The sequence below is a fragment of the Pristis pectinata genome, chromosome 5, assembly GCF_009764475.1.
Source record: "Pristis pectinata isolate sPriPec2 chromosome 5, sPriPec2.1.pri, whole genome shotgun sequence".
In the NCBI taxonomy this organism is placed as follows: domain Eukaryota; kingdom Metazoa; phylum Chordata; class Chondrichthyes; order Rhinopristiformes; family Pristidae; genus Pristis; species Pristis pectinata.
The window spans coordinates 4,943,467-4,967,504 of record NC_067409.1 but is presented as its reverse complement, the minus strand read 5'-3'; the positions used below and the strand labels follow the sequence as shown (position 1 = coordinate 4,967,504).

At 45.3% G+C, this 24,038-nt stretch overlaps 1 protein-coding gene across 2 annotated transcripts in view; it reads right to left on the bottom strand.

Annotated features, from left to right (window-relative positions):
* parp10 (poly(ADP-ribose) polymerase family member 10) overlaps nucleotides 1–12,403 on the bottom strand; it is a 45,775-nt gene extending 33,372 nt beyond the window's left edge. Inside the window, exon 1 of one of the 2 annotated variants that reach the window (XM_052016994.1) lies at nucleotides 12,247–12,403. The gene's annotated coding sequence lies outside the window, so the exon portion shown is untranslated. The remainder of the gene's footprint in view (nucleotides 1–12,246) is intronic. The other variant, XM_052016992.1, reaches the window with a different exon arrangement.
* Between the last annotated feature and the right edge of the window lie 11,635 nt (nucleotides 12,404–24,038).

Genomic DNA, 24,038 nt, shown 5'->3' with positions numbered 1-24,038 from the left:
AACACATGCCAGCAGTTTCTTCGTAATTATATCTCTACAGCCTTGGCAATATCCCTATCAATCAATCGTACCCAGAGCCATAACATGTTTGGACACAGTACTTTACCACAGCCTGACAGATGGGCCTTCCCTGTCCTTGTATTCTGTGCCTGGGCTGGTGAAGGTAATTATATCATGTGCCTCACCAACCATCGTATCTACCTTCAGCAATCAGTGGACATACATTCAATTCCTTGGTCCTCTGCACCTTTCAGGGAAACAAGGGGATTGTTGCTTTCCTCTGCCTTGTCTATTCTCTCCAAATGTTTTATCTTAACTTTCACTGTAGTAAAAGCCACTTGCCATTTATTAGCCCAACTATATTCTCTCCCCATTTCTTCTTAGAGTGTACAGCTGCCTCCTCACACCAGAACATGAGCCCGAAACAAGAGAGAGTCTAACCGCCTACTCTTGACACTCAATGACATCACCATCATTGAGCCTGCAGCCATTTGGCTCGAGGACAGCTTCTACCCCGCTGTTATAAAACTATTGAACGGTTCCCTAGTACAATAAGATGGACTCTTGACATCGCGTCGTTATGGCCTTGCACCTTATTGTCTGCTTGCACTGGACTTTCTCTGTAACACTTTATTCTGCATTCTGTTATTATTTTCTCTTGTACTACCTCAATGCACTGTTGTAATGAAATGATCTGTATGGATGGCATGCAAAACAAAGTTTTTCACTGTACCTCAGTACATGTGACAATAATAAACCACTTTACTATTAATATCCCAGGGATCACCACTGGGCAGAAGCTCAAATGGACCAGCCACAAAAATACATTGACTATAAGAGCGGGTCAGAAGCTGGGTAACATGCAGTGTGGGGGACTCATCTCTTGACACCACAAAGCCTTACCTACAAGTCATAAGTCAGGAGTGTGATGGAATGATCATCACTTAGAGTCATAGTCACATGTTAAACTGCACTGTCTTCCTATTTCTTGACTCACTGGCACATGGCATGGGTAACAATCCTGAGATCACCACCCTGGAGGTCCTGTCTTTTAACTGCGCACCTAACTCCCTGAACTCACTTTGCAGGACCTCATCACTTTTCCTGCCTACGTCACTGGTACCAACGACCTCTGGCTGCTCACCTTCCCCCTTAAGAATGTTATGGACTCAATCCAAGACATCTGTGACCCTGGCACCTGGGAGGCAACAGACCATCCAAGAGTTGTTCTTGTCCACAGAACCTCCTCTCTGCTCCCCTGACCAATGAATCCCCTATCACTACAGCTTGCTTCTTCCCCTCCCTTCCTTATCCATAAGATAAGGATGCATGGAATTGGGGGTAATGTATTAGCATGGATAGAGGATTGGTTAACCAACAGAAGGCAAAGAGTTGGGATAAATGGGTGTTTCTCTGGCTGGTAATCAGTGGTGAGTGGGGTGCCTCAGGGATTGGTGCTGGGACTGCAACTGTCCATGTTATACATTAACGATTTGGAAGAGGGGACTGAGTGCAGTGTATCTAAGTTTGCTGATGACACTAAATTTAGTGGAAAAGCAAATTGTGTAGAGGATGCAGAGAGTCTGCAGAGAGATATAGATAGGTTAAGTGAGTAGGCAAGGGTCTGGCAGACGGAGTACAATGTTGGTAAATGTGAGGTCATCCACTTTGGAAGGAAAAATAGAAGATCAGATTATTATTTAAATAGTGAAAGATTACAGCATGCTGTTGTGCAGAGGGACTTGGGAGTTCCTGTGCATGAATCGCAAAAGGTTGCTTTGCAGGTGCAACAGGTTATCAAGAAGGTAAATGAAATGCTGGCCTTCATTGCTAGAGGGATCGAATTTAAGAGCAGGGAGGTTATGCTACAACTGTACAGGGTACTGGTGAGGCTGCACCTAGAGTACTGCGTGCAGTTCTGGTCTCCTTACTTGAGGAAGGAAATACTGGCTTTGGAGACAGTGCAGAGGAGGTTCACCAGGTTGATTCCAGAGATGAGGGGGTTAGCCCATGAGGAGAGATTCAGTTGCCTGGGACACTGGAATTCAGAAGAATGAGAGGGGATCCTATAGAAACATATAAAATCATGAAAGGGATAGATAAGATAGAGGCAGGAAGGTTGTTTCCACTGGTAGGTGAGCCTCAAGATTCAGAAGAATAGATTTAGGATGGAGATGAGGCCAAACTGCTTTTCCCAGAGAGTAGTAAGTCTGTGGAATTCTCTGCCCAGTGAAGCAGTAGAGGTACAGTTAGATAGATCTTTTTGCATAGTAGGGGTATTAAGGGTTCCCCTACTATGCAAAAATGTATGGGGAAGAGACAGGTGGGTGGATCTGAATCCACGGCCAGATCAGCCACGATCTTATCGAATGGCGGAGCAGGCTCGACAGGCCAGATGGCCGACTCCTACTCCTATTTCTCATGTTCTTCCCTTCTGAGCCACAGAGCCAATCAGTGGTCACACTCAGCGCCCGAGACGTGACCGCTGTGGCTTTCCTCTGGTAGGTCATTCCCCCCAACACTATCTAAAACTACATACTTGTTATTGAGGGGAATGGCCACAGGGGTACCCTGCACTGACTGCCTATTCCCTTTCCCACTCCTGACATTCCCAGCTGCCTCCTGCCACTTAGATGTGACTGCTTCCTGTTAACTCCCGTCCATTAAGCCCTCCTTCTCCCGAACGATCCGAAGGTCATCCAGTTCCCTAACATGGTCTGTAGGGAGCTGCAGCTGGATGCACTTCTCGCAGGTGTAGTCATCAGGGGCACTGGAGGTCTTGCCTGAATGAGTGCAGCTCCAACAACTCTCACGAAGTTGGACACCATCCAGGACAAAGCAGTCCGCTTGAGTGGGTCCATCAACTAACCTAAACATTAATTTCCTCCACCACAGCACATAGTGGCTGCTGTGTGCACCAACTACAAAATGCACTGCAGTTGGTTGCTGAGAATACTCCGACAACATCCTCCCACCACAACCTCTACCACCAAGAAAAGCAAGGGCAGTGGGCACATGGGAACACCACCACTTCAGGTTCCCCTCTAAGTCATGCACCAACTGAAAATGAAAACGCTTTGATATTTTCTCTACATCCTGAAACTCACTCCTCAATACTAACTGTGGGAGTACCTTCACCAGAAGAGGACAGCGGTTCAGGAAGGTGGTTCAATACTTCTCAAGGGCTATTATGGACTGGCAGCAAATGCCAGTCCTGCCAGTGAGGCCCATATCTCAAAAAGGTGAATAAGAAAGAAATTGCTGAATAGTTACAGTATTTTCAGTACAAAAATGACAGCTGCTTATTCATCCATATGTAGGCCTGAAATCAGGGCCTTTCTCAGGCATTTTCCAAAAGAATCCATAAACTGTCACGAACCAGCAACAAAAGAAACACACTGAGCATGATAATACGAAAAATAGAAGTAAAAGTGTTAGTATGTTAGAATACAAAAATGTTAAACCTTGAACGTTAACCCCAAAAACTAAACTCTTCGTGTGTGTGTGTGTGTGTGGCAAAGTCCCAAACTCCAAATTCAGGAATGGTTCTTAAAGTTCAGTTCCGCAAGCCATAAGGTGAAACATGAGCAAGGGCTTCTTCAACAACCACCGTTGTCTGAAGATAAGACGTAGACGTAGAGAAACAGAGAGAGAGTAAATACGAAATCCACATGTTCCACGATGGAACCCAAACGACACTTCAGTGTTTACTCGGTAGTGACTCCCTCACCCCGAAAAGCATCCGAATCGTGGTCGTCCACACACAAATACCTGTTTCCTTCTACAGGTCAGCAACAAAGTGAACTCCACCGGATTACTTCCAATTTCCATACATGGATTTCTGGGGCAGACACAGTTATTGTTTCTCATCCATCGATAGAGAACACTAGCAGGCTGGTGTCTCTTTCTCTCTCCCTTCTTCTGACTTCTTCAACAACGTCATTACGTCCTTTATCTTCTATTGACGTAAGCACGCCCCACACACACACACACACACACACACACACTCACACTCTACCTTAAAGGGACATTCACTGAGTCCGTAACACCTCCCACCTAAAAAGAATTTTTCCCAAGAAAAATTTAACCGCGCATACAGTTAGTAATGTTAATAATTATCATTCTACACAACTACAGACTATCAGATTAGTACAGATACATGTTTCCCATTTAACATCGGGAAAGACAATCAGCAATCACATTATCTTTACCTTTAATGTGAGTTATCAGGAGATCAAACTCTTGCAAAATTAAACTCCAGTTTAACAGCCTTCTGTTCTTGTTTTTGACTCGGCTCAGAAACACCAATGGGTTATGATCTGTATACAGTCAGTGGTTTCTGAGCGGTGCAAACATATACACTGAAATGTTGCAAGGCTAAAACAAGCGACAGTAATTCTTTCTCTATGGTGGAATAATTCTTTTGATGCTCATTAAATTTCTTTGAAAAGTAAGCTACAGGATGGTCAATATCGTCAAGGTCACCCTTCTGCAACAACACAGCTCCTGCAGCTTCATCACTGGCATCTACTGCTAACGAAAATGGCTTTTCAAAGTCAGGTGATTTGAGCACAGGATGGTAGCATAAAATGGTTTTCAGCTTCTCAAATGCTTCTTGACAAGAATCTGTCCAAACAAACTTTACTCCCTTCTTCAGAAGATTAGTTAGGGGAAGAGCAATATCAACAAAATTTTTGATAATATCCAACCATTCCCAAAAATCTTCTAACAGTCCTCGTACCTGTGGGAATAGGGAACTCCGATAATGCTTGAACTTTTGCCTGAACAGGAGCTTGCTTGCCTTGACCTACAACATAACCAAGATACGTCACAGTGGCATGGCCAAATTCACTTTTAGCCAAGATAACTGTAAGGTTAGCCTCTGAAAGTCTTTCAAACAACCTTTCTAACGCAGATATGTGATCCTCCCATGTATCATTCCCAGTCACTAAGTCATCAATGTAGGCATCTGTATGTTTTAACCCATGAATCACTGAATTAATCATTCTTTGAAATGTTGCCAGAGCATTTTTCATTCCAAATGGTAAAACATTGTATTCATACAATCCAGAAGGGGTTACAAAAGCTGAAATTTCCCTTCCTCTATCTGTTAATGGAACACACCAGTACCCTTTTAATAGGTCAATCTTTGTAAGAAATTTTGCCTTTCCCACTCTGTCTATGCAATCATCCACCCGAGGAATAGGGTAAGCATCTGACTTTGTTACAGCATTCACTTTCTTGTAATCTGTGCAAAATCTAACAGTTCCATCAGGTTTAGGCACAATAACACAGGGCGAACTCCAGTTTGAAGTAGAATGTTTAATAATATCATTTTCCAACATGTATTTTATCTCCTGATCAACAAGTTTACTTTTTTCCACATTCATTCGATATGGGTGTTGTTTGATTGGTTTTGCATCCCCGACATCAACATCATGGGTAATTATCGATGTTCTGTTTGGAACATCTGGGAACAGATTTTTAAATTTTAAAATTAATTCTCTCATCTGTTGTTTTTGTGAAACTTGTAAATGGTCCAACTTCGTTTCAAGGTTCTCCAGGATATTTTGATTTTTTTAGTTTCGATGGAACAATATTTGGTCTAAATTGGCCTTCCTCAACATCAACATCAGGCATTTAGAAACAACCTTCACATCACCCACCAAGGCCACAACTGAATCCCTCTCATAATAAGGCTTTAGCATGTTTACATGACAGAGTTGTGTTTTCTTGCGTCTATCTGGTGTTTTGATTATATATGTTAAGTCAGTCACTCGAGATTCAATAACATAGGGTCCAGAAAAACGAGATTGCAATGGATTATTTTGGTTAGGGAAAAATACCAACACCTTTTGCCCCACTGCAAATATCCTAGGCCGAGCACGTCTGTCAAAATATGTCTTCATTCTTATCTGGCTGGTTTTCAAATTCTCTCTCGCTAGCTGGCAGACTCTCTCCAACTGAGTCTTAAATTTTTGGACATAGTCCAACAGACTCAAATGCACTTCTTCATTAACCCATTGATCTCTTAACAACTCCAAAGGTCCTCTCACCCTATGTCCAAATACAAGCTCAAACAGACTAAATCCTATTGACTCTTGGATTGATTCTCTAATGGCAAACAAAAGTAAATGAATACCTTCATCCCAATCCTTTGTGTTTTCAAAGCAATAAGTCTTCAGCATATTTTTGAGAGTAGAATGAAATCTCTCCAGAGCTCCTTGAGATTCTGGGTGATATGCAGATGATACAATCTGCTTTGCTCCCAGCTCATAGACTAGTTGTTGAAAAAAATTTGACATAAAATTACTACCTTGATCAGATTGGATTTCTTTTGGCAAACCAAACAAGGTAAAAAATTTTAAAAGAGCCTTTGACACCGTCTTGGCCTTAATATTTCTAAGGGGTATTGCCTCTGGAAATCTAGAAGTTGCACACATGATGGTTAACAAATACTGATTTCCAGTCTTAGATTTTGGTAATGGGCCAACACAGTCCACAAACACCTTCGAAAAGGGTTCACCAAAAGCAGGAATTGGCTTCAACGGAGCCACAGGGGGTTTTTGATTTGGTTTATCTATCATCTGACATGTGTGGCAGGTTCGACAAAACATCACCACATCTTTTCTCAAACCAGGCCAATAGAATTGTTTCAAGATCTTCCCTACAGTTTTATTCACACCAAAATGACCACCCAAAGGCATACTATGGGCCAGGTCTAAAATCTCATTCCTATAAACTTTTGGAACAACAACCTGATGAATAACTTCCCATTCCTCAGTAACAGGAACATGAGGAGGTCTCCATTTCCTCATTAACACTCCATTTTTGACATAGTATCCAGTTGGCACTTTCTCAATCTCCTCACATGAGAGAGCTTTTCCTTTCAATTCTGTCAACTCAGGGTCCTTTGTCTGTTCCACCATAAAATCCTTCCTCGACAAAGACAAATCTTTAAATTCAGGCTCACTACAAGGATGCTGATTCTCCAGTGAAGACAGAAAAGTCTTAAGGTATCATAATTTTCTTCCTGTTTAGGACTGTCACAGGGAACCACATCAGGCTGCATAGGACTGTCGGTCTTGGCTAATTCTTTAGCTCTAGCTCGAGTCACCGCACATGATGGGTAAACATCTGGATCATTCTCAGACTCATCAATCCTTGGTTTGGTTGTTAACCGTACCACAGGAACAATTTCTCCCTCTGCAAGGTCATTTCCCAATAACAAACAAACTCCTTCCACAGGCAAACTAGGTCTTATCCCTATCTCAACAGGTCCTTCTACGAACTTTGACTTTAAAATCACCTTGTGCAAAGGGACAGATATGGTGTCACCTGTAATGCCTCGCACTAGATTTACCTCGCCAGTGTCAGTTTCTTCACCAAAATTTAAAACACTGTCCAGCAAGAGAGATTGGCAAGCCCCAGTATCTCTAAGAATTTTCACTGGCACCTGGGGTGACCCATCATTCAGTGAAACAAAACCCTCTGATACATAAGAACGGAATTCCTGTCTCACCTCCTCCAACTTTTCTGCTTTTACCTCTTGCAAGGACTGATCTTTAACAGCATCTCCTAAACTTTTTTGATTTTTAATTGCCTGAAAGCAAGCATTGGGCACAGTTTCCTTCCTTTTTTTCAAAAGGGCACAATTGGCTATCACATGGCCAGGTTTCTTACAGTAATAACAAGTCCGCTCAACAGGTTTCTCCAGCATTGGCTTCTTTTCATCCTTCCCTTTTTGATTACCTCCCAATTTAATCTCCGGTTTACCTGGATTGTCCTTGTAACTCTTTTGAAAGGTTGTCTCCATTTGGATTTATGGGTTAAAGCATAATCATCTGCCAACCTAGCAGTTTCTTCTAAAGTTTCCACCTCCTTTTCATTTAAATAGGTTGTTAATTCAGCTGGAACACATCTTTTAAAGTCTTCCACTAATATCAATTCTTTCAATTTATCAAAATCCCCATCTACATTTTTAGCCATGTACCATCGTTCAAAACATATTCTCTTTCCATTGGCAAATTCCATATAAGTCTGATCTGCAGATTTCCTCAAGTCTCTAAATTTTTGTCTATAAGCTTCAGGTACCAATTTATAGGCCTTTAACACAGCTTGTTTTACCTTGGTATAATCAGCTGCATCCTCAACAGACAAAGCAGAATAAGCTTTTTGAGCTTTACCCTTAATTACACTCTGTAACATAAGAGCCCATCCTTCCTTTGGCCAGTTTGAACTCACAGCAACCTTTTCAAAATGTTGGAAATACTGATCAACCTGATCTGCCTCAAAAGGAGGGACTAATCGAACCTCTCTGCTGGCTAAAAACTCATCATCAGAATCAGATTCCAAACTCTTTCGCTTCATTTTTAACTCATGCTGCCTCTGTTTCTCCTTCTCCTCGCTATCCAGCTCCATCCTCTTCAATTCCATCTGCTTCATTGCTAGATCAGCCTCTATCTTCATCCGAGTTAGCTCTCGTTCAGCCTCTATCCTTAACTGGGTTTGCTCTCGTTCAGCCTCTAATTTCTTTTGCTCTTGTTCAGCCTCTATCTTTGCCAGCTGCACCTGTGCCTCAGAAATTGCTATTTCACTGCCAGGAAACTGTTTTAACACTTCCTTCTCAAACACATTCTTTTCCACATAATGGCCAGCTATCAGTCTCTGAATATCTGCCTTTCTCATAACTCGCGTTACTGCCTCAAGATGTAGCTCTGCAGCAATTTTCACCAAATCAGGCTTCCTCATCCCCTTCAATCCTCCAGGAGTGGGTTTTCCCAAAAATGTATCCATTGTTGTTGGTTTCCACGCACACAAGCCAATTAAAAAGAATTTATCAGACCTCCCTCAACAATCTTTGGATTGAATCCCGAACGAATCTCGTCAATCTGGGGAATGATCCCAGACGACACTCGTTAATCTTTGGGTTGTATCCCGGACAAGCCCCCAACTTTGTCACGAACCAGCAACAAAAGAAAGACACTGAGCATGATAATACGAAAAATAGAAGTAAAAATGTTAGTATGTTAGAATTCAAAAATGTTAAACCTTGAACGTTAACCCCAAAACTAAACTCTTCATGTGTGTGTGGCAAAGTCCCAAACTCCAAGTTCAGGAATGGTTCTTAAAGTTCAGTTCCGCAAGCCATAAGGTGAAACATGAGCAAGGGCTTCTTCAACAACCACCGTTGTCTGAAGATAAGACGTAGACGTAGAGAAACATAGAGAGAGTAAATACGAAATCCAAATGTTCCACGATGGAACCCAAACGACACTTCAGTGTTTACTCGGTAACGACTCCCTCACCCCGAAAAGCATCCGAATCGTGGTCGTCCACACACAAATACCTGTTTCCTTCTACAGGTCAGCAACAAAGTGAACTCCACCGGATTACTTCCAATTTCAATGCATGGATTTCTGTGGCAGACACAGTTATTGTTTCTCATCCATCGATAGGGAACACTAGCAGGCTGGTGTCTCTCTCCCTTCTCTCTCTCTCTCCCTTCTTCTGACTTCTTCAACAACGTCATTACGTCCTTTATCTTCTATTGACGTAAGCACGCCCCCCCCCCCCCCCCACACACACACACACACTCTACCTTAAAGGGACATTCACTGAGTCCGTAACAAAACTAACAAGACATAACACCAAAAGAGAGTAAACTAACCCATGGAGAGGGAGAAACATTTATGGCAAAGCTTTTGCAGAGTAAAAGGAAAAGGAATGTACAATTAATGGTGGGATATGAATCAGTGTGGGGAACCAGAGGGATTGAGTGCACCTTTATTTATTCCTGAAGATAACAGATCAGAGAGAAAGGTGAAGAGACATGTGGTATATTTACCTTCGCTAACCCAGGCACAAGAGTGCAAGGACAGGGAGATTCCATTCGTTAGACCACACTAGAGTAGTGTCCAAGGAAGTTACAGCACTAAGGAAGCTCTGATTGATAAGGATGTTACCAAGGCAAAAGAAATTCAATCATGAAGAAAGACTGGACTGGCCTGTGCTGTTTTCTTTGGAGAGATACAATCAAGCCATATAAAATTATGACCTGGAAAGTAAGCATGATCAGGGAGAGTCCTTAAATAGAGGTCACAGAAATAGGGATTAAAGGTGAATTGGGAAAAGATTATTTAACTCAATAAGTGCTGAGGGGGTTTGGAACACCCAGCCCAAGACGGTGAGAGACAGGAACCCTCAACGCATTTGAACAGTACCAGGACGAGCTCCTCTGCAGGTTCTACAGATCAAGAACTGAGATGTAGGATTAGGCTGATTTCCTTGGCCAGCACTGGTAAATTGTTAAATTGATTTATTATTGTCACGTGTACTGAGGGAAAACCAGCAACAGAATGCAGAATAAAGTGTTACAGTTACAGAGAAAGTGCAGTGCAGGCAGACAATAAGGTGCAAAGCCATGAAGAGATAAGATTGTGAGGTCAAGAGTCCATCTTATCGTACGAGGGAACCGTTCAATAGTCTTATAACAGTGGGATAGAAGTTGTCCTTGAGCCTGGTGGTACGTGTTTTCAGGCTTCTGTATCTTCTGCCCAATGGGAGGGGGGAGAAGAGAGAATGTCCGGGGTGGGTGGGGTCTTTGATTATGTTGCTGCTTTACCAAGGCAGTGAAAAGTGTAGCGTCCATGGCTGGTTTTCGTGATGTGAATGAAACATGGACATGGCCTGGTGACATGGACTGATGGTTGAAAGGACTTCTGAAGAAATTCACTGATTCTATCCCATAACACTTCCAACCCACATCTACCTCTCACCTCCACACATCAAAAAAAAGGTCCAAAGTGCAGACCAACAGGTATGCCAAGGGTTATATTTATGAAGATCTGGCTATTTTTTTGCTCAGGGTCTCTTTCCCACTCTCCAGACTGCAAGTTTATACAGTTCCCACATCCATGCCAAATTTCACTTGCAAACTGGGAGGGAACTTGAGTAAATCCCCCTCCACACTCAGAGCAGGTGAATGGCTTTTCTCCAGTGTGAACTCACTGCTGCCCCAGCCAGTCTGATAACTGAGTGAACTACCACGTCACATTTGAGGAATTCAGCGGGTCAGACAGCATCTATGGAAGGAAATGGACTGCCCAGGACTGCAAGAAACTGCAGAAAGTTGTGAACACAGCCCAGCGCATCACAGACACCAGCCTCCCCTCCTTGGACTCTGGCTTTACCTCTCGTTGTCTTGGGGAAGCAGCCAGCATAATCAAAGACCCCACCCTCCAGAGTCATTCTCTCTTCTCTCCTCCTCCATCAGGTAGAAGATACAGGAGCCTGAAGGCACATACCACCATACTTAAGGACAACGGTGATAAGACTATTGAACGGTTCCCTTTTACCTTGTTGAGACCTTGCACCTTATTGCACTGCACTTTCTCTGTAGCTGTGACACTTTACTCCGTACTTTTATTGTTTTTACCTGTACTACATCAATGCACTCTGTACTAACTCAATGTAACTGCACTGTGTAATGAATTGACCTGTACGATCAGTTTGCAAGACAAGTTTTTCACTGTACCTCGGTACAAGTGACAATAATAAACCAATACCAACATCTTGGGTCGAGAGAAGGATCTCGCCCCGAAATGTCGACCGTCCATTTCCCTGCATAGATGCCCTCTGACTTCCACCAAAACTTTGCGTGTCGCTCCAGATTCCAGCATCTGCAGTCTCTGCCACGCCACATCTCCCCAACATCCATTGCAAAGTCTTTGGAACAACGCTTGCACCCATTTGCAGGCATTGGCCCTCTTCCCAGGTGGGGCAGTGAGGCGGGGGCTGAGTGCCTGGCGGGGGCTCAAGCTGCCCGTTCGCACCCCCCTCAGGCTCGGGGGTCCCACCTCCCACCACCCCAGGAGAGGGCGGGCCAGGGCCCGGGCCCAGGCCCGGTACCGACCAGACGCGAGGCAGCGGCCGAGTGGCCCCGCTCCTGGGAAGGAGGGAAACGAAATCGAAAGTAAAACTGATGGGAACGCGGGGCTCGGGTGAGGGGTTCCCCCCAAACCCCTGGCCGGTAACAGCCCACCCCCCAACCCCTCTCCTCCGCCAACTACCCCCCCCCCAACCCGCCCTCACCTCTCTAGCCCTCCGACCGGGCGAGGGAGTGACAGTGAAACCCATCCCCCTTCCCTAACAACCGAACATCCCCGGCCATTCCGTTCCGGCCTGCACCCCGGCTTAGATTTTACACCCCCCCGGGCCCCGTTGCCCGGGGAGATGGACACCTACCGATCAACGGCCGGGATGCGGGGCCGCGACGGCGGCCTCCGAGCGCAGCGACAGCCCGGAACTTCCACTGGCCGGGGATGTGCCCGCCCTCCCGCTCACACATCGGCGGCGAACACTCCCACCGACCCGCCCATCCAGAGGTGCGCACCCCTTGGTCGGAAACGAAGCCATTCGGCCCACTTCGTCTATCCCGGACAATCCCAGTCCAATGCCGCCCTCCTGCACCTGTTCGGGCAATTTGGGTTTCGTGTTGGTGAATTGGTTTATTATTGTCACTTGCACCGAGGTACAGTGAAAAATTTGTATTGCATACTGATCATGGAACATAGAACATACAGCACAATACAGGCCCTTCGGCCCACAATGTTGTGCCGACCTTTAAACCTCGCCTAAGACTATCTAACCCCTTCCTCCCACATATCCCCCTATTTTAAATTCATCCATATGCTTATCTAGCAATCTCTTGAATTTGACCAATGTATCTGCCTCCACCACTGCCCCAGGCAGCATATTCCATGCCCCAATTACTCCCTGGGTAAAAAAACCTTCCTCTGATATCTCCCTTGAACTTCCCACCCATTACTTTAAAGCCATGACCTCTTGTATTGAGCATTGGTGCCCTGGGAAAGAGGCGCTGGCTGTCCACTCTATCTATTCCTCTCAATATTTTGTACACCTCTATCATGTCTCCTCTCATCCTCCTTCTCTCCAAAGAGTAAAGCCCTAGCTCCCTTAGTCTCTCCTCATAATGCATACTCTCTAAACCAGGCAGCATCCTGGTAAATCTCCTCTGCACCATTTCCAATGCTTCCACATCCTTCCTATAATGAGGCGACCAGAACTGGACACTGTACTCCAAGTGTGGTCTAACCAGAGTTTTGTAGAGCTGCATCGTGCAGGTCAATTCATGTATTCCTTGGAGTTTTAGGAAAATGAGAGGTGATCTTATCCAAATGTGTAAGATCCCAAGGGGAGACACAACAGACTGCATGAGATCCCAAGGGGGCTTTACAGGGTAGATGGTTATCGATTCATAGAGTAAAATTGCATGGAAGCAGGCCCTTTGGCCCAACACGTCCATACCAACCAAGATGCCTATCTTAGCCTCACCCAGTTCTTCTTTCACCCACCCCAGCCCCCCATCACCTTGTTTCTTTCCCTTGCTCTGCCCACTCCATCTGCCCATCACCCCCTTGCTTCTTCCACTGGTTCCCCTCACCCCACTGTTCCCATCTGCCCTCCTCAGCCTTGAATCCATGCTCCACCTTCCTCTCCTATCAGATTCAATCTTCTGCAGCCCTTCCTCACCTCCACCCATCACATCCCAGCCTCTGTTGCAATTTCCACTCTTCCCTCCTCCATCTACCTGAATCCACATATCACTTTCTATTCCTTGCTCCACCCCTTCCCTTTACCTTTTTATACTGGTTATATCTCCCCTCTATCTTTCCATCCAGATGAAGGGTCTCCACCCAAAACATCAACTGACCATTTCCCTCCACAGATGTTGCCTGACCCGCTGAGTTCCTCCAGCATCTTGTTTGTTATTCCAGATTCCAGCATTTGCAGTCTCTTGTGTCTTCAGGATGTCTATCTCATTTACATAGAACAGCACAGCACAAGAATAGACCCTTTGGCCCATGATGGAGACACAAGAGATTCTGCAGATGCTGGAATCTGGAGCAACACACACGAAATGGTGGAGGAACTCAGCAGGTCAGGCAGCATCTATGGAGGGAAATAAACAGTCGACGTTTTGGTTCTTGATGAAGGGTCTTGACCTGAAACGTTGACTGTTTATTTCCCTGTACAGATGCTGCCTGACCTGCTGAGTTCCTCCAGCATTTTGTGTGTGTTGCTTTGTCCCACGATTTTGTGCCAAACTAATTAAGCTAATGAGGCCTAATTATACTAATCCCTTCTGCCTGCACAGTATCCATATCCCTCCATTTCTGCATATTCATGTCCTGATCTAAGAGCCTTTTGAACACCTCTATTGTATCCACCACCAACCCCTGGCAGTGCATTCCAGGCACCCACCAGTCTCTGTGTAAAAAAAACTGTATAAAGCTGCAACATAACTTCCTGACTCGAGAACTCAGTGCCTTGACTAGTAAAGGCAAGCATTCCATACACCTTCTTCACCACGCTATCAACTTGTGTGGCTTGAGTTTGGCTCATATCGCGCTTAACCTGTCCTATCCATGTACTTGACCAAATGTCTTTCAAATATTGTTGAGATGTTTTCACCAATGGGTGAGTCATGGACAAGGGTGTGATGATATTGAGTGTACTGTCCAAGAGCTCTAAACTTAAGTCAAGACTTTAAGTTCTATCTGGCTTAAAGATAGAAGCATCTATAGAGGGTATCTATAAAGTAGATACATTAGGTATCTACGAGTACCCTCACCATAGGGAGATTATACTGTGTCAACCTACACTTCAAGGACTTCACTACTTTAGTCTCTACAGAAAAGTCTACCTGTCAATAGTCCCTATTTTGAACAGTGGGTTCCTCCTCCCGACCAAAGAGAAGATACTTCCAGCTAACTAAGTAGTTTAAGCACAGTTTATTTTATTTTAAGTGAGACACATTTAATTCTAATAAGTAATTCTTAACGAATTGTAACTTACGAAGTATTTCCAAACACAAGTACAATTCTTACAAGCTAAAAAGTCATACCAACAAGTTGCAGGCAAACAAGTCGTCTGTCGCAAAAACCAAATGCTGAGGAATGAATTCTAGGTCTTCTTTCTGTAACCCCTTCTCCCTGTTATTCCCCTCTACCCTGATTGCTTTCTAACATTTATACTGTTTTGTCACTTAGGGGAGGGGACCCCATTGTTCTCTTGTTTATGTTCAGAGGCTGAGCAGGGAATATTGGTTCGAAGTTTAACTTAACAAACAGCAAACATCTCGAGCCTTGGACAATTTCTGCTGTTTTTGCAGAAGAGATTTTAGCTTAATGAGCAGCCACATCTTGACCTTTGAATGGGTCATGCTGCTGTGCTATAAAGCTGAGGTTAGCAATAAACCTTTTTGGGATTTACCATAGAACCATAGAACAATACAGCACAATACAGGCCCTTCAGCCCACAATGTTATGCCGACCTTTAAACCACACCTAAATCTATCTAACCCCTTCCTCCCACATATCCCTCTATTTTAAATTCCTCCATATGCTTATCTAGTAATCTCTTGAATTTGACCAATGTACCTGCCTCCGCCACCGCCCCAGGCAGCGCATTCCATGCCCCAACCACTCTCTGGGTAAAAAACCTCCCTCTGATATCTCCCTTGAACTTCCCACCCATTACTTTAAAGCCATGCCCTCTTGTATTGAGCATTGGTGCCCTGGGAAAGAGGCACTGGCTGCCCACTCTATCTATTCCTCTTAATATTTTGTACACGTCTATCATGTCTCCCCTCATCCTCCTTCTCTCCAAAGAGTAAATCCCGAGCTGGAGGAACTCAGCAGGCCAGGCAGCATCCGTGGAGAAAAGCAGGCGATCAACGTTTTGGGCTAGGACCCTTCTTCAGGAAGTAAGACTCACTGGTCTATAATTCCCAGGGATATCCCTACTCCCTTTCTTGAACAAAGGAATAAATTTTTCCACCCTCCAATCATCTGACACTACTCCTGTGGCCACTGAGGACGCAAAGATCATCACGCAGGGCTCAAATATCTCTTCACATGGTATCCTTGGATATATCCCGTCTGGCCCCAGTGACTTATCTATCCTAATGTTTTTCAAAGGTTCCAGCACATCCTCTTTCTCAACATTGACACGTTCTAGCTTATCAGCCTGTTTTGCGTCATCCTCATAAATGTCAAGGTCTCTCTCACAGGTGAATACTGAAGCAAAGTATTCATTAAGGACCTCCCAACTCCTCTGACTCCAGCCACATGTTTCCTCCTCTATCCCGAATCGGTCCTACACTCATTCTAGTCATCCTCCTGTTCTTCACATACAAGTAGAAAACCTTGGGGTTTTCCTTAATCCTACTCGCCAAGGCCTGCTTATGCCCCCTTCTAGCTCTCCTAAGTCCATTTTTAAGCTCCTTCATGGCTACCTTGTACCTCTCTAGAACCTTGTCTGATCCTTGCTTCCTAAACCTTGAGTAAGCTTCCTTCTTCCTCTTCACTAGATATTCCACATCTCTTGCCAACCATGTTTCCTTCAACCTACCATCCTTTCCCTGCCTCAATGGGACAAACATATCCAGAACCCCATGCAAGTGATCTCAAAACAACCTCCACGTTTCCATTGTGCATTTCCCCGAGTACATCTGCTCCCAATTTACACTCCAGTTCCTGCCTAATAGCATCATAATTCCCCCTCCCCCAATTAAATACTTTCCTATACTGTCTGCTCCTATCCCTCTCCAAGGCAAGGGTAAAGGTCAGGGAGTTGTGGCCACTGTCTCCAAAATGCTCACCCACTGAGAGATCTGACACCTGACCAGGTTCATTGCCTCGTACCAGATCCAGAATGGGCTCTCTAGTCAGCCTGTCTACATATTGTGTCAGGAATTCTTCCTGGACACACGTAACAAATTCTGCCCCATCCAAACCTTTTACAATAAGGAGGTGCCAATCAATATTTGGGAAGTTGAAATCACCCATGACAACAACCCTGTTATTTTTGCATCTTTCCAGAATCTGCCTCCCAATCTGTTCCTCAATGTCTCTGTTGCTATTAGGGGGAGCCTATAGCATACTCCCAATAGAGTGATTGCTGCCTTCCTATTTCTGACTTCCACCCACATTGACTCAGTAGATAATCCCTCCAGGACATCTTCCCTTTCTGCAGCTGTGATACTATCCCTGATTAACAATGCCACTCCCCAATGTCTTTTACCTCCCTCCCTGTCCCCTCTGAAACATCTAAACCCCGGAACGTCCAGCAGCCATTCCTGCCCTTGTGACGGCCAAGTCTCTATAATGGCCACAATGTCGTAGTTCCATGTACTGACCCATGCTCTAAATTCATCACCCTTGCTCCTGACGCTTCTCGCATTAAAATAGACACACTTCAGCCCATCCAACTGACTGGAATTTTGCCCAATCAACTGCCTATCCTTCCTCACAGTCTCTCTACATTCTGCATCAACCTGTACACTAACTGCCCCACCCTCTGACCTATCACTCGGGTTCCCATCCCCCTGCCAAACTAGTTTAAATGCTTCCCAACAGTTCTAGCAAACCTGCCCGCAAGAATATTGGTCCCCCTCCAGTTCAGGTGTAACCCATCCCTTTTGTATAGGTCGTACCTTCCCCAGGAGAGATCCCAATGATCCACAAATCTGAAACTCTGCCCTCTGCACCATTTTCTCAGCCACGTATTCATCTGCCAAATCAACCTATTCATACCGTCACTGGTGCATGGCACAGGCAGCAATCCAGAGATTACTACCCTTGAGGTCCTGCTTTTCAGCTTCGTACCTCGTTCCCCATATTCACCTTTCAGGACCTCATCCTTTTCCCTACCTACGTCATTGGTGTGTACCATGACTTCTGGCTGCTCACACTCCCCCTTTAGAATAGAAACAAAGGACTGCATTTTTTCCCATGAAAAAGCAACAGGATGCTGGAGGAACTCAGCAGTCCAGGCAGCATCCATGGAGAAAAGCAGGCAGTCAACGTTTCAGGTCAGGACCCTTCTTCAGGACTGAAGATAGGAAAAGGGGAAGCCCAATGTATTGGAGAGAAAAGCAGAGCGGTGATAGGTGGACAAAAAAGGGGAAGTGGGGTGGGCACAAGGTGCTGATAGGTAGATGCAGGTAAGAGAATGATGTGTTGGATACATAGGCTGGTGGGATGAAATGTCTTATGTCTCTCTCTCCTTCCTCGATCTTTCTGTCTCCATCTCAGGAGATTCCTTATCCACAAACCCACTGACGCCCACAGCTACCTCGATTACAGCTCCTCCCACCCTGTCTCTTGCAAGGATACTATCCCTTTTTCTCGATTTCTCCACCTCCGCCGCATCTGCGCCCATGATGAGGCTTTCCACTCCAGGACATCTGAGATGTCCAACTTCTTTTCAGACCCAACAGGGATAGGGTCCCCCTCCCCCGTCCTCACATTTCATCCCACCAGCTAACGTTTCCAACACATCATTCTCAGCCACTTCCGCCATCTTCAACGGGACCCCACCACCAAGCATATCTTCCCCTCCCCACCCCTTTCTGGCTTTCACAGGGACTGCTCTCTCCGCAACTCCCTCGTTCACTCCTCCACCACCCCCCCATCCCACTCCCACCCTGGGAACTTTCCACTGCCTCCGCCATAGGTGCAAGACCTGCCCCTACACCACCTCCATCACCTCCATCCAGGGACCCAAACGGTCCTTTCAGGTGAGACAGAGATTCACCTGCACCTCCCTTAATATCATCTACTGCATTCGGTGCTCCAAATGTGGCCTCCTCTACATTGGTGAGACCAAACGCAGACTTGGTGACTGTTTCGCAGAACACCTGCGCTCTGTCTGTAACCGTGACCTGCATCTCCCCGTTGCCAGTCACTTCAACTCCCCCTCCCACACTATCACTGATATGTCAGTCCTCGACCTCCTCCACTGCCAGGAGAATTCCAAGCGCAAACTGGAGGAACAGAGCCTTATTTTCCGTCTTGGAACCTTGTAGCCTAATGGCATGAACATTGAATTCTCCCACTTTAGGTAATCCCCACCCCCACCCCCCCACCATACTTCCATTCTTCCCTTTCCTAGCCTCTTCTTCCCCCCTTTCTCTTCTTACCTTTGACCCATCCCCTGGTGGATCTGCTCTCCCCTCCTCCCCCCGCACCTGCCTGTTACTATCTCTTTCCTGCATCTACCTATCACCACCCTGTGCCCACTCCGCCTCCCCTCTTTTGTCCACCTATCACTGGTCTGCTTTTCCATCCTATATATTGGGCTTCCCCTTTTCCTATCTTAAGTCCTGAAGAAGGGTCCTGACCCGAAATGTTGACCGCCTGCTTTTCTCCATGGATGCTGCCTGGCCTGCTGAGTTCCTCCAGCATAATCGTGTTTTTCATCAAGTTTATTAGAGTGTTCAGTGACAAGCCAAAGCTCCTTAACCTCCTAAGAAAGTAAAGACGCTGGCGCACTATCCTTATGATTGCATCATACATCATTTTGTCCACTTTCGATTACTTTAATCCAACAAGAGGTAGTTCAGAAAATTAATTCACAAAATGGTGGTCACAAGAACAGTCTCACAAAACAACTGATGAAGGGTCTCAGCCCGAAATATTGACCAATTATTTCCCTCCATAGATGCTGCATGACCTGCTGAGTTCCTAAAGCATTTTGTGTGTGTTGCTCACAGAACGACAGCCTCCTCTTCTTCCATCACATGGCGAGAACAAAAACATTTGTTTTGTCTACCTCGTCCGCTGTCCTTGGACTTGTAGATTTTTAATTTCATCAGGCCAACAAGCCTCATCTCAACAACAGATGTGTTAGAGACCAAGAAAATGAGAGTATGGGGTGGTGACTGCACTCTCAATCCTGATGCAGGATCTCGACCCGAAATATTGACAACCCCTTTGCTTCTACAGATGCAGAGTTCCTCCAGCAGTTTGTTTTTTGCTCCAGGCTCCTGCATCTGCAGTCTCTTGGTCTTATGCATGACTAGCCTGATTAAACAGCAATATAATAATAACCAGATAATATTTTTATTAGTTATCATTTCATTAACCCACAATGAAAGTATGGGATTTGTACTCAGAACCAAGATACTGAGGAAGGCAAAGTAGGAAATTGCTGGGCTCATCTGAGATCTTTGTATCCTCTTTACCTGCAGGCAAAGTCCCAGAGGCAGAATAGCCAATATTGTTCCTTTGTTTTGGAGGGGCAAGTGGGATAATACAGCAAATTATAGGCCAGTGAGCCTTATATCTGAGGTAGAGAAATTATTAGAGAAGAATCTTAGGGACAGGATTTATTCACATTTGGAAAAGCATGGATAGTCAGCAGGACTGTATGGAGAAGGTGATGTTTCACCAGTTTTTTGAGGAGGTAACAAAGATGATTGATGAGGGTAGGACGGTGGATGTTGTCTACATGGACTTTAGTAGGTCATTTGACAAGGTCCCTCATGGTAGGCTGATCCGGAAGATCAAGTCATACGGGAAGCAGGGCGACTTGGTAGGTTGGATTCAAAATTGGCTTGGTCATAGAAGACAGAAGGTACTGGTGGAGCGGTGTGATGTTGATTGGACATCTTTGACTAGTAGTGTTCTGCAAGGGTCAATACAGGGACCTCTGCTGTATGTAATATGTATATATTCATGAAAATGTAGGTGGCCTGATTAGTAATTTTACAGGTGAAACAAAAATTGGTGGAATTGCAGATAGTGAGGAAGGTTGTCAAAGGATGCAGCAGGATATGGGTAAATTGGACAATTTGGGTGGAGGAATGGCACATGAGGTTAATCCAGAAGTGGATAAGGCAAGTGCAATAGTATCACTTAAGCTCTTGGATAGGTACATGGAAGAGTGAGGCTTGAAGGGATATGGGCTGAATGCAGAAAGTTGGGACTGGCTGGGCTGAAGGGCCTGTATATGTGCTGTATTGCTCTATGACTCTGTGTGAAATGACTCTGTGTGGAGGTCAAGTGCAAAAGGCAAGTATACAGTAAATGGTAGGACTCTTAGGAGCATAAACGTACAAAGGGATCTTGGGATGCAAGTCCATAGCTCCCTGAAAGTAGCAACACAAGTAGATAGGGCAGTAAAGAAAGCATCTGATATACTGGCCTTCACTTGGTCATGGCACTGAGTATAAAAGTTGGCAAGTCATGTCACAGTTGTTTAAAACTTCAGTTGGGCCCCATCTGGAGTATTGTGTTCAGACTGCACCACTTTACAGGAAGGATGTGGAGGCTTTGGAAAAGGTGCAGAAGAGGTTCACCAGGTCATTGCCTGGATTCGAGAGTATTAGCTATAAGGAAAGGTTGGACAAACTTGGATTGTTTTCTCTGGAGTGTAGGAACTGAGATTGAAGTATATAAAATTATGAGAGGTATAGATTAGGTAGATGGTCAGAGTCATTTTTGCAAGATGGAAATGTCAAATACTAGAGGGCATAGCTCCCCCTGCAGCTGGATCCTTGACTTCCTGACCTACAACTGCAATCAGTAAGGACAGGCAACAACACCTCCACTACAATTATTCTCAACACAGGTGCTCTGCAAGGTTGCATCCTCAGCCCTCTACATTACTCCCTATACACTCATGACAGTGTGGCCAGATTCTGTTCTAACTCCATCTACAAGTTTGAGATGATAGCACCGTAGTGGGCTGTATCTGGAGTATAGGGAGGAGATAGAGATCTTAATAACATGGTATCAATGACAACAACCTTTCCCTCAGTGTCAGCAAAACAAAAGAGCTGGTCATTGACTTCAGGAAGGGTGGCAGTGCACATGCTTCTGTCTACATCAACGGTGCTGAGGTTGAGAGCTTCAAGTTCCCAGGAGTGAACATCACCAACAGCCTGTCCTGGTCCAACCATATAGACGCCATGGCCAAGAAAGCTCACCAGTGCTTCTATTTCCTCAGGAGGCTAAAGAAATTTGGCATGTCCCTGTCGACCCTCGCCAATTTTTATCGATGTACCATAGAAAGCATCCTATCTGGATACTTCATGGCTTGGTATGGCAACTGCTCTGCCCGTGGCTGCAAGAAACCGCAGAGAGTCGTGGACACAGCTCAGCACATCACAGAAACCAGCTTCCCCTCCATGGACTCTGTCTATACTTCTTGCTGCCTCCGTAAAGCAGCCAGCGTAATCAAAGACCCCACCCATCCCGGACATTCTCTCTTCTCCCCTCTCCCACTGGGCAGAAGATACAAAAGCCTGAAAGCACGTACCGCCAGGCTTAAGGACTGCTTCTACCCCGCTATTATATTGAACACCAAGTACGATAGGATGGACTCTTGACCTCACAATCTACTTCGTTATGATCTTGCACCTTATTGTCTGCTTGCACTGCACTTACTCTGTAGCTGTTACACTTTATTCTGCATTCTGTTATTGTTTTCCCCTGTACTATGTCTCATGTCAGTTGATCTTGATTATTACAACAGGCCATTTGGTCCATTATGTCTATGCTGACTCCCAACAGAGCAATCCCATCAGTCCCATTCCCTCCTCGTTTCCCTGTAATTTATTCCATCTCACATACCCACCAACTCCCGTTTGATTCCTTTGCCACTTAGCTATACTAAAAGGTAATCTATTGTAGTCAATTAATTGCAAGCACCCAACAGAAAACCATGTGGTCTCGGGAAGAGCTTGCAAAATCAGCTCAGATGGATCTGAGATCAGGATCGGACCTGGGTCTCTGGAGCTGTGAGGTAGCAGCATTAACTGCTGCACCATCACACTATTGCTTCCAGTAATTCACTGGATTTTGGAGGAGCCAGGGAAATGGGACCCTTTGAAATGAACAGCACATAAGAATGGAAGGAATAGATGCAAGTGTGGGGCATCTCCCAAGATATACATTGACACAAAATCTGTCGGCAGTATGTGTTCTCTTTATAAGTAAATTCTAAGTAATGCTTTGCTAACAACTCATACAAGTGCAGCCAATGTAAAGAGATTATCAATAGTCCGGTGTACATTTTATCTCCTCTTTCCCTTAAGGGAGAAATATTTGTGAAATTAATCTTTGTTTTAATATGGCATTTAAAGTAAAGCTAAATAAACAGAAAAGGGAGAAAGGGAGAAACAGACAAGGGACAAGGCTGGTAGCATAGGGAACCATGGTTGACGAGGGATATTGAGGTCCTGGCCGGGAAAAAGGAGTCATGGGTCAAGCACAGACAAGTGGGATCAAGTGAATCCCTGAAGGAGTAGGGGGGATGCAGAAATGTACTAAAGAAAGAAATCAGGAGGACAAAAAGGGGTATGAGATAACTTTAGTAAAGAAGATTAAGGAAAATCCAAAGAAATTTTATAAGTATATTAAGAGAAAAAGAGTAACTAGAGAGAGTATAGGGCTTCTAAAAGACCAAAGGTGACACCTTTGTGTGGAGCCACAGGAGATGGGCAAGGTCCTCAATGAATATTTCTCCTCTGCTTTAACCATGGAGAAAGACACGAAGTCTTTGGAACTAGGAAAAGTAAATGGGGAGGTCTTGGTGATAGTCCACATTACAGTAGAGAAGGTGCTGGATGCTTTAAAAGGTATGAAGGTAGACAAATCTCCAGAGCCTGACAAGTATATCCAAGAACACTGTGGGAGGCTACGCTATCCTGTCTCCCTGACCAATCCCACACCTACTCCATCCCCAATTTACCCCTCACTCCCAATCTCCCAAATCCACCTCCACCTCACCCCTAGTCTCCCTCCATCCCCCTCCTCTAATTCCCCTCCATCACCATCACCTAATCCCCCTCCATCCCCCTCTCCCCAATCCTCCTTCATCCCCCTCCCCTAACCCTCCGTGCCATCCCCTCCTCTATCCCCATAACCCTCTCCGACCACCTCCCCAACCCCCCTCCAACTCACTTCCCTCACCCTCCATCCACCACCCTAACCCACACATCCCCTCCCCAACCCTCCTTCATCCCCCTTCCCCAATCCTCCTTCATCTCCCTCCCCCTCCCCATAACCCTCTCCAACCACCTCCCCAACCCCCCTCCAACTCACTTCCCTCACCCTCCATCCCCCTCCCCAACCCTCCCTCCATCCCTAACCCCCCTCCATCCCCCTCCCCTAACCCTCCCTCCATCCCCTCCCCTAAAGCCTCCCTCCATCCCCCTCCCCTAA